Consider the following 11,770-nt stretch of genomic DNA (forward strand, 5'->3'; position numbering starts at 1 on the left):
AGCATAATGACTTGAAGGCACCTGAGTGTGTGGTGGGTCAGGACAGAGCCGTGGTTCTGTAGCAGGTGGGGAGGGGCAGCTGCTGGGTGGGGCAGGAGGAGCAAGGGGAAAGAGAGACTTGGCCCGAGGGGCAGCCCATCCACTAACCCCTGAAGGCAGCCATTGAACCACAGTAAATGGGCCTTGTGGGGACTGCTGGTGGGAGTGATGAGCCAAGTGGGGCTGAGGGGTCCAAAGAGCAGGGCCTGGTTGGGATGGTGGCCTGAGACCTCCTATAGGACATGAGGCCCCAGGAGGTGCCAAGGGGCCTTGGATAGAGGAAGAGACTTCCCTAAAGCAGACTAGATTAGGGATGCTATGATTAGGGTCCCTTTTCATCATATCTGCCTCCTGATGTTAGAAACTAAAGGTGGTTCTCCACCCTATCTCAGCCTTACCTGCAACCCTTCTATTCTTACTGGACAGTGGGGAGAGAGGGGGCATGGGGTCAGTGTCTGGGTGTGTAGTGGGGTCCTCTGTGAGGTATCTGTGGTGTCGGATAGAGGGGTGCAGGGAAGAAAGGGAAGCTGCAAAGGGAGCAGCTGAGGCTGTGAGCACGATAGGAAGCACCTGCCTGATGGATGGGGAGGACTCTGCACCCCACAGGGGGTCCTCCTGGAGGGCAGCTTCTGGGGACAAGGCCATAGGAGGCGAGGTGGACTAGGACCAGAAGACACCAGGATGGTGGTTGGCCCTGGCCTCTGACTGGTAAGTGCCATGTGACCTCACAAAGAGACTGACACTCCTCAGATGCCCCTCAGCTTCTCTGAGGCTCAGGATGCTCCCTGGGGAGTCTGACCAAGGGATGGAAACAGGACAGTTGGGAACGAGAGAACTGTCCCCTGAGAGACTTCTCTGTCCCTTCTTCACACCATGTGGCAGAGGGTCTCTAGCTGCCTTCTTCAGAGAGGGGTGGGAAATAAGGTGGAGTGACAGCATTTGGGGACAGTCAGCAATCAGAGGCAGCCATAGGTCTGTCTGGGTGCTCACCTGCCCCTCAGAGATCCTCTGCCATCAGGGGCCCCATCAGGACCCCTGGTCTACCAGTGCAGAGGCCATGGACTCCCACTGTCCCTAGACATGGGGGGCACCAAGAAAGCCAGTGCGTTTCATTGGCTGAAAGATTCAGAGAAGCATCTCAGGACAGAACAAGGACCCAGTTTTGTGGGCACCTGAGACAGATCCATTTACTCAATAAGCCATCCACAGTCTGTGGGACGGAACCCAGCCATATTCCCTGTGAGGTCTGCATGCTGCCGAAGACCCACATCAGGACTTCAGTTCTGTTCCATCTCCTGCTTTTCTCCTCCTTGTGCATAAAGTATTGATTTGATCACAATGGCTTTGATTTCCTCATTATTGTATTTCCCTTGTTATTCTTCTACATGAAAATTAAAATCCCTGGTGTAACATCCAGAATGGGACCTTATCGGCATTCTGGTGGATCGGCTCCCACCCCTGCACTAGGTTCAGGTAAACAGTCAGTACTTCAGGGTCAGGGGAGTCAAGGTCATCGTGTTTCTAAGTGAGCAGTCTCGTTACCCCAGAGCTGCTGAGTCAAAGTTCAAACCATTTGCATTTCCATTAGGACAACCTGATAAATTAATTTAAGTGTTTGTTGTTTACCTGGTGGTTAATTCATTCAGCCCTTGTTGGTGCAGCTCAGTGGTTGAGGGCCGGCCTGAAAATCAGAGGGTTGCCAGTTGGATTCCCAGTCAAGGCCTGTGCCTGGGTTGCAGGCCAGGTCCCTAGTAGGGGGCACACAAGAGTTAACTGCACGTTGATGTTTCCCTCTCTTTTCTCCCTCACTTCACCTCTCTAAAAATAAATAAATAAAATATTTAAATAAATAAAAATATATTCTGTCTCAGTGGTCCAAGGCATCCAGTGCCCCAGGATGCAGTAGGACAGTGTGCGTGTCGGGGGGATGACATGGGGGAGCACCTGGGATTGCCGTTCTTCTCTCGCCTTTCCAAACCAATTACACCTGGGGTTGGTGTCATTTCAGATTACTCTTCTCCCATTGGGTACTTTTTCCACTTCCTCCGTCTGATGCTGTCCCCTCCAGACTCCCACAAGCAGTGACGCCTCTCCCGCGGAGGACTTGGGGTCAATCTGGTGGTCCAGCCCTGCTCGCACGAGTCTCCATCATATTCTTCCTTTTCCTCCTCTTTCCTCAGAGAAACCCTCTCCCTCCCCTCCCTGCCACCTCCCAGCCCTTCCCAAGTGTTTTTCTTGAGAGCTGTAGGGGAAGTGAGGTATAAGACATCTGCCCAAATAATATTGTATGTCTTAAAGAATTCCCAAAATCTATGAAGTATGCTGTAAAGTCAGGGAGGAAAATTCAATGGGTGCTATAGGTTTCTTCAACTATTTTGAACCTGTCAGATGAGAAATTGAATCGCCCTTTGGCACCAGCCCCTCACATTGGGAGCATCAGCTTTGGACAGCAGGGACAGACCCTGACGGGGACCGATCACCAACGGGCCAATGAAGAACACTCCCTGGCCCCTTCCCTGTGATGCAGAGAACATGGCAGGACCACCTGTGGTGCCACATGTAGGACAGAGGATTCAGCACAGCTGGATAGTTCACATGAGAATTCTCTTTCTAGCTGACCTTCCTATGGAAATGTCTCCATGTCATCCAAGACACCAATAGGACTCGCCTGTCTGATGCTGGTGTACTTGGAACAAAGTATTAATTTTCTTTACTCCCTACTTTGTACCAAGTAACTGATGTCCACAAACCCTCACAAAATATTTCTCCCCTCACCCTTTGGAGAGTTGGTGAATGTTGACTCAAGGAACACTTCCACATCACAAACAGTCCCAAGTCCTTGCTGTCCTTAGAAGAACTTTCTGAGCTCCTCTCCCCTGATGCTTCCCTCTGGGCTCTCAGTCATGTGCCACCGTCCTCTGTCCATCATGTCCAGGTCATGCAGACCTGCAACTCAGTTCTGTCTCTGGCCCCACAGTAACAGCACTTACGGAGATTTCTGTAGCCTTTGGCTTTGTCACTGAGATTTTGGAAGTCACAGGGAGGGGTCCCCCAGGCAGCACCAGGCATTACTGTACCAAGCTGATGGCTTTCCATCTGGAAGGGGGAAGGGCTTATCCTACAACCCAAGAGGGAGAGACACTTCATAAATTGTCCCCTTCTGCCAAACCCAAAGTAGTTGGTGTCTTTCAGGATGTGAAATCATTTCTTACTCTTATGTTTACTCTTCAAAAAAAGGAACCAGACCGTCCTCTCTCCATTTTGGCCAGTGGTGACTGGACCTGACCTGCACTGTGGTCCCTTGGTTCACTCTCCGGGCAGACCACAGACGTTCCCTTTGGGCGTGTGACCACAAGACGTGCTGGTTGAACATGGAAATGTGCTTTGGGAAATCCTAGAAATTACTTGGATAGGTGTCCCCAGAAGAGAGGGAATAGATTTCAACTAATGTTATCCATATTTTGAAGGGATCTTATTTGTAACCAGGTAATCTGCAAAGGTCTCAGAATCCTTGATTACACAGAATTTCTCCGGGCACCTTATGAGCGAAACTAAAAAGAATGTGGTTGTTGATGGGCAGAGGGGTTAAGGACAACGAGAGACCTCTTAGGTGGTAGACAAGCCAAGTTCCAAAGTCATCCTGAGCTTTTAGCAAAAAGTGAAATTCATCCCTATGCTCCTAGAGGAAGTATTGGTGGTTTTTCCTGAGGTAAAAGATTTCCAGTTTTGCACAAATATGAGAAGAGAAAAGTTTTATTATAGTAACAGCAAGCAACCAATTCAGGGGGTGGGACAGCAGTGTGCGGATCACCCTCCCAGGAGGGAGTCATCAGGGTGCGGGGAGATGGAGGTGCAGTGGCAACAGTTGGCTTCCCAAGAAAAGGAGAGAACTAGTCATTCAGCAACATGCTCGTGTTGAGGCTGGTCAAAGAGTTTCTACATGAACATCTGAATACTCCAAACGATGCTCTCTAGCCTGTTGAATTTGTGTCATTTGTCTTTTCTAGCATTTCACTTCTCTGAGTTCTCAGGGATCTTTCTTCAGACATGTCTTTGTTCTGCAGTGGGCCAATCATAAGGAAGAATTTCAGTCCCTTTGTAAAAATGTAATTCAACAAATTTATGTCTATCAAGAAAAGATTCTATAAGCATCTCTACATATAGATTACTTAACACGAAGAATTGATTTCACTAAACCACATGAGTAAAATAGCTGTTGAGGTTGCAGAGGCAAGAATAGGGAGTAGAAGCCACAGAAGGAAATTACCTGCCAATCTAGAGAGAATCTGGTGGAGAAAGAGTTACTGGGGATAAATAGAGCAAGCTTGACATCACCCATTTTGGCCTCCTCCATTCCTTTTCTCTGTGTGTCTGAGAAAGAGTTCAGGTCACAGGGGGCATCCGTACATTCTGCCTTGGAGTTTTACAGAGTGGGCACGTGCCCTTCCCCTGTGAAATCAATCAAACGCCCACCAATGGCCAACAGTGAACTCTCCCACCCTCCCAAGTCCTGAGATCCTGCGGGACAAAAACAAGGAGCTCTGACTTTGGGGAATGACTTCTGTGGGGAAGGGGCCCCTGAAAATATGCAGCAAATATAGGCAGGTTTTCATTTTTTTTTCAAGGAGCTTGAACACACATTGAAGAATGAAGCCAGCAACCTCAGTGCTCCCATGATGATGTCACTGATCTCATGCTGACGCTCACTTCACCCCTGGCATTTTCCTGCCTGGAAACATAGTGCTTTTCCCTTCCTGCCAATTTCCTCTCCATTTCTGCCCTTCTCTTTTCCCACTCCAGGCCATCCTCCAGGTTTCTGATTTTCTCCTCACACTCCTTTCTTACCAGCCTATTCTCTTGCTCCAGCTCAGCTCTGCATTGCTCTTGTATCACTCGTATTTGCTTCTCAATTTCCTCCTCGGCCCTTTGGTACATCTCCTTAGTGTAGAATCCTCACTTGTTCTCCATCACCCTGCACTGGACCAGGTCCAGCAGCTCTGCCCCCTGGCCCTCCTGCTCAGCCCCCATTGCCTTATTGTTGAACAAACAGTGGCGATCTTTGAACTCCTCCATCAGATCCTGAATGAATTCTGGGGCTTCCTTTATGTAATCACAGAACTCTATTCCATCCACGTCATCCTTTGGGGTGAATAAGAGAATCATGTATCTCCTAGCTGTGGCACCAAACATCATCAGCAACTTCTACATGGCCTCTTGTTCTTCCTCTGTGTACCAGCCCAGGGGGACCACCAGGAATAGAACATGAGGTCTCGGGGATGTCAGGAGGATGCAACGAGCAAATTCCTTTTGTGTGTCAGCATCCGGCACCTCGGTGTGAAAAAGTCCAGGTGTGTCCACGACCACAATTTCTCTCCCAGTCCAGGTGATACTCCCTTTCTCACAGACCTTGGTGATGGATTTTGCTGCGATGGTGGAATGAAACACTTTCTTTCCAAGGATGCTGTTCCCTGTGGCACTTTTTCCAGCTCTGGTCTTACCCACTAAGACTAGTCTCACTTGTGACTCTCCGGGGTCTTGGTTTCCAAGCCCTGGGACATCAGGAAACAAAAGCCACAGTGTGAGGATTGACCTCGAACATTTCCCCTGCAGGACCCAAACCTACCACTGCCTGTCTCTGGTGCCTGCTTATGTCCTGTCCTGTAAGTGACCCCTCCACTCACAGGAGCTCTGAGATGCCCTGGGCCACATGGTCCTGCTACAGGCCGTGGGGAACCCCAGGCATGTCTCCACAGTACATTGGGCTGCTCACTCTGACCTTTGGCACCTTAGGGCCTACGAAGGAGGACACCCAAGGGTGTAAGTGAGAACCACTGTAGCTGGTGTCTCTCCTAAGCCAAGGCAGCAAGTGACACAAAAGCTGACTGTGGGATGTCACAGCAGAAGACCCCCCCACCCTCACGTCATAGTCACAAGGGAACTTTTCTTCTTCCCTCGAAGAAGCCAGGGAGGGGGGCAATTCAAGCCCTCTCTCCTTGTAGGGCGAGCAGGGCACCTGGGCAGAAAGAAGGAGTGTCCCTTTATATATCATGTGTGTAGTCCCCCACCACTATCATGTACTGTGACCCACAGAAGCACAAAACACCTTACTTAACATTACAACATTGTGTAGAAATTTAATATGTTTTCCCACTTTAAATTAACATGTTGAAAGTTTAGAACCAGAAAGTATGGACAATTTTCTGGAGTTATTGTAAAATCCGTTGACACTTGAATAATAACAACAACAACAACAACAATGATGACAACAACTCATACAGATTAGCATCAGTAGATTTATACACTTTCTTAGTCTCACTTAGTTAGGTGCACCTGTCTCCTAGGAAACTTGGAGGTTAATTCATAACAGAGCAGCATAGCCTACCAACCGAACGATGTTTTCAAAATAACTCTAAAGGTTAAACCCTAGACCACCTGTATAGCACTTTCCCTACTTCTGTTTCATAGAGCTCTGCTTCTCTCTTTAATGGGTCTCACAGTGGACGCTTCCAGATTAGGTGAGCACAGCCAGTGACCAGGCAAGACAGATGACAACCACACCTTAGGGCCTGTTTTCCTGAGCAAGATCATCCCCCAGTGCAGCCCCTGTGTGAGAAAGAAGCCTGCAGTGGGACCCTGTGCCACTGTCACTATCTCTGCTCAGAGTCCATGCCCATGCGGTCATACTGATGACATCAGAGACACAAGTAATGACTGGATTTCCTTTTCCGAAAAATCATCACCATTACCCAGGCCCTCAGACCAAAAGTCTAGGAATCTCCCTTGATTCCTCTCTTCCCTTTGCTTTCCAGATCCAACCCACTGGCATAATCTGTTGCCTCCATCCAAAAGCTGACTGCTTCTCTCCATGTAGAAGACCATCATACCAGTCCAAGCTATATCACCATCCATGCCTCAGCTGTCCCCTCACTGGGTCTCTTTATATCCAGTATGCCCCCTTCTGTCTATTCTGTAGTAGGAATGGCTTTTTTAAAATATCCATCAAACAGAGGAGAGATTTGGCAGAAACCCCATCTCTGGCTTCCACAAGATCAGTAATAACTCCCCATCTTCCACACACTCTATGGGGAATCTGTTGCTAATCCGGAGAGTAGCCAAACCTCCCCTGGGGGCGAGTTTCCCACATTTGATAACCAGCAGCTGGGATGAGAGAAGTAAGTTTCCAGAATCTGAGAACAAGGGACACAGGATGGCTACCAACAAGGGGAATGTGGGTGGGAGTTCAGATCACTGTGCCATTAGCATCACAGCAGAAGACACCACCTAGGAACACCCTGAGGGTGTCAGCTGTCACCACACAGGGAGTGGGAATATCCTGGGAGGTGAAACAAAAGGCCAGCACAGACCAGCTCCACCCTGGAGCAGTTTGCCAATGCTGAGAGCACATAGCAATCTATGTGACACAGTGCTGCTGTGGCCATGGACTGTTCCCATTGGGACACATGCCTCTTTGGGATGTGGACCTGTAGCTCCATCCATGAATGCTGAGTCCATTTCCCACTCTTGAACCTAAGTGGGCCATGTGACTCATTCTGGACAAGAGGGCAGCAGAAGCATGATCCCAGCATGGGTCCTGAAAGTGTGGACATGCAGGGCTGGCTGACTCCTTCTGCCCCTCAGAGCCCTGCAGCTGCCTTAGGAAGAGGCTGGACTTACTTGCTTGGTGATAAAAGACACAGGCCCACTTATGCCTGTCATCCTGGCTTGCCCAAAAGCTTGCTGACTAGCAGACACATCTATGGGGCTAACCAATTCCAAATTATCCAGTTGCTGGATCTTGAGAGCATCATGCTAGATGAAATAAGTCACATGAAAGAAGGACAAGAACCATGATTTCATTCATGTGTGGGATATAAAATAGGAAGCCTCAAGCAAAGAAACAAAACAAACTCATGGACACAGGCTGGTGTTTACCAGAAGAAAAGGGAGGAAGGGGAAAGGGAGGAGGTAAACAGGGTCAAATCTCTGGTGATGGAAAGAGACAAGGCTTTGGGTTGTGAGTACACGATGCAGTACACGGATGATGGATGATAGGATTGTACACCTGAGCCTTATACAGTGTTATTAACCACTCTCACCCCAATACATTTCATCTAAAAAAAAGATTATCCAGGTATGCACTGAACTACTACTTACCACCGGGTGCATGAGTGAGTCTGGCTGAGAAGAGTTCAGCTGGCCCAGAATCAAGAACCACCAACAAAATTACTGATGTTTCTAGGTCACTACATTGTGGTGTGGTTTTCAAACCACCATGAAATAAACTGATGCAGTTACTTTCTATAGACAAGGGAGTAAAAGGCGGTTTATGTGAGAAATGGAGTGAGCCAGCCTGTGGAATTCGTTGGTTACAGCGAGGCCACGTGGAGCAGGGACAGTAAAGACTTTAAAAACTCATTTAACCTCACATCCCTCCTTCCCAGCCCTCTCTAGGGCTGAAGAGAGGGGCAGAGAAACATGCAGAGAGGCTAGAGTGGGACCCCCTGATGTCTGCACCTGTTAGGAAATAGGGGACAAGAACCCTCATCAATCCTGGATTGCTCAGGACACTGTAACCTCTCTTCCTCTGAACAGTGATGCCACATCAGGAGGGGCCAGGGTGGAGGGTGGAGGAAAAAGAAAGAGCAGAGTCGATGAAGACAAAATGAGAAATGGGGTTGGGGGTATTTGGGTCTTGCTCAGTTGGGGACTGGCAGACAGGACAGGAGAACCCCTTCCAGGTCCCCTCCTTCAGCCTGTCCTGGGGAGCCCAAGTCCCCTCTCACCATGGCTGGTCCCAGGTTCACTGATGCTGAAACTCGAGCTGTGCAGTGGAGCTGCCATTGTCATGTGAGTTCCTGTGGGCAAGAAACACAACTCATTTCAGGGAAATGGAGAGTAACTGCAAACCAAACCTCCTGCAGCCAGCAGCCTCTTCTTCCCCTAGACTGGCTACTTGACTTCTCCTCCTTCTCAGCACTTCTGCTCCACTCCCCTGGTCAGTCTCCTTTTTGCTTCCTGCTCTTCCTCTGCACAAACATACAGGCTGCAGGTGCCTCCTCAGCTTGGCTTCTGGGCACCTTTCCCCATCCCCCGAGTAACTTCTTCCTCTGAACTACATTTGAACTTTATCTGTAGCCTACACACTCTGCAGAGCTCAGAACTTTCATATCCCTCTTAGCCTCTCCACTGGGCAAGTTCATAGGCATATCACACGGACATAGCCATAGAAAACCTTTGACCTCCCTGCCTTCCAGCCAGTGCTGACTTCAGGTCACAGGGGTGATCTAGTTCCTCCCCACCCCCCTTGGCTGGACAGCCTCAGCCTTCAGCCTAGGGCTCCTGTGGAGTCATGGCGTCGCCTACCGTGCATCATTCTGCATTTTTGCTCATCTGTCCCGTGAACTCGACTTCCAAAGTGTGCAGAAATATCCCTGCTCCCACCTTCAGGCTGATCCAAGCCACTGGGACTGGTTTCCCTGTCACAGCCCCTAACTGATTCTCTCATCCTCAGTCTCTCTTCACCTCTACAATCAGACAGTTTGTTAAAACTCAAATTTCATTATTTTCTCTAAAGCCTCTCCCCACAACACCATCACCACCCACAGTAGAGCTGTGCTGAGGTCCCCTCACCATTGGCTCTCCCAGTGTTCCCGGGAGGTCCCCATGGAGCTCAGATCTCAGTCAGGAATTCTGCATCTGCTCTCTCTACTCTGCTCTGGTCCGTTGGAAGCTTCATGACAATGGACCCTCCATGGGAGTGTCCAGTCTTGTATTCCCTTATGACCTGGGACAAGCACATTAGTGGACACAGAGTTCTTCACAACACATATTGTTAAATAAATAAATTGGTTAGCACTCCCTCTGCTTCTTGATTCCCTCTGACCTTGATGTTCAGCCTACATTGTGAAAAACACTGCCCTTTCCTTATTTATCCATGCTCAGTGTCACACGAGCATGGTATTTGATTGTAAATATTTTATCTCCTCACTGCCTACACACGTTTGGCAGTGGGGACAGCTGTCAGAAGAACAGGGAGTGGAGGGGACTTTGCCAGGGACAGGTTGAAAATGTGAGTTGGGAAGGGCAGACTCCTTTGATAGGAGCCGTCAAATACACACTTGAATCACAGTTAGAAAGACAGACGCTGCTTTGGAAAGAAGACTTATGTCTTCATGCCTTAAGGATAAGGAGTAGAAAACCCCTTCTCGTAAACTGAGAAGAGAAATCCCGGAATTTTGTAAATCAGCTTTGGCCACAATGCATGGTGTCAGAACCCTGCTTCTGAGCCTTCCCAGTGCTCCCCCCACCCCACCAGCTGCCCTCAGAACCAATTCTGCCTTCTCACCCAGCTCTGCTCCAGAAAGCTTCAAGTTTATTTACAGTGTCTGTTATGTGGTGAAAGGAATCATTTATTAGTACAAATGGCCTGTGAGCAGCAAACCTATACAAGGTGTGAATTTGCAGGGCTCAGACTTTACAGCAGATCGCAGCCCAAGATCAGTCAGCAGAGACAGGAAACAGGAAGCAAGGAGAAATCTACGCTGAGAGCAAGTTTGTAGGGAAGTTTCACAGGGATCCCGGGCGAGGGGACTCCGATGCTCCACATCCCACATTTCCCTGCCGCTCCCCCCAGCACACACAGGATCACCCATGTTCCTGTACCTGGAAGACCTGGGTCCTGCCCTGGTATGTGACTCTGAAGCAGTGCTAAGTGAGGACACTGAGGACCAAGAGGAGGAGAGAGCCTGTGAGGGGAGGAGCTGTCCACACTGGCTGAGTTAAGAGACTTCTGGCCAGAAAGGCTCTCAGGTTGGGTTTTTCAGCAGGTCTTCAGTCAGGGGCACAGGAGAGGCAACCACTCATTGATGTTTCTCTCCCTCTCTTTCTCCCTCCCTTCCCCTCTAAAAATGAATGAATATAATCTTTTTAAACAATTAAAAAGAAAAATTGGAAAAGTGCCCTGGCTGGAGCAGCTCAGTTAATTGGGAGGTTGCACCATTCACCAAAAGTTTGCAGGGTTGGTTCCTGGTTGGGACACCTTCCTGGATTGCCGGTTCCATTCCTGGTCAGGGAAGCAACCAATGGCTGTTTCTCTCACGTGGATGTTTCCTCTATCTCACTTTTTCTCTCTCTTCCTCTCCCTCTACAAAAATCAATACAAACATAACCTTGGGTGAAGATTACATAAGTAAGTAAGTAAGTAAGTAAGTAAGTAAATAAATAAATAAATACAAGGACTGATAAAGAGTTTACCATACAAGAAAAAGCTAAAGGAGTTCTTTGCCATGAAACCAGTGTTTCAAGATATCTTAAAGGGACTTACTTAAGAAAAAACAATCAAAGGAAGGAAGAGTACAAATATTGAAATGGCAATAAACAAGTAATCATCAATAACCAATTTAAATGTAAATGGATTAACTGCTCCAATCTAAAGACATGGGGCAGGTGAATGGACAAGAAAACCCGACCCATGTACACTCTACCTACAAGGGACCCACCTCAGGACTGACCGCACACAGAGACTGAAAGCAAAGGGATGAAAGAAGACATTTCATGCAAAAGAAAGAAAGCAATAGAATCATCAACAACATGCAAAGGCATCCATCTGAATTTGAGAACATTTGCAAATCACAGAGCTGAAAGATGCAAATATCCAAACTATACAAAGCATTCATATAACTCAATTGCAAAAAATGAAGCGATTCAATTTGAATGAATTTGCGAAAGTTTT

The 11,770-nt window shown here is 48.4% G+C and overlaps 1 pseudogene; it reads right to left on the minus strand.

The window, feature by feature from the left end:
* Positions 1-3,776: 3,776 nt before the first annotated feature.
* On the minus strand, positions 3,777-11,550 carry LOC123813406 (annotated as a pseudogene).
* Positions 11,551-11,770: the final 220 nt, after the last annotated feature.

Source organism: Phyllostomus hastatus, unplaced genomic scaffold (genome assembly GCF_019186645.2).
Source record: "Phyllostomus hastatus isolate PE091 unplaced genomic scaffold, TTU_PhHast_1.1 phas_contig_1511, whole genome shotgun sequence".
NCBI lineage: Eukaryota > Metazoa > Chordata > Mammalia > Chiroptera > Phyllostomidae > Phyllostomus > Phyllostomus hastatus.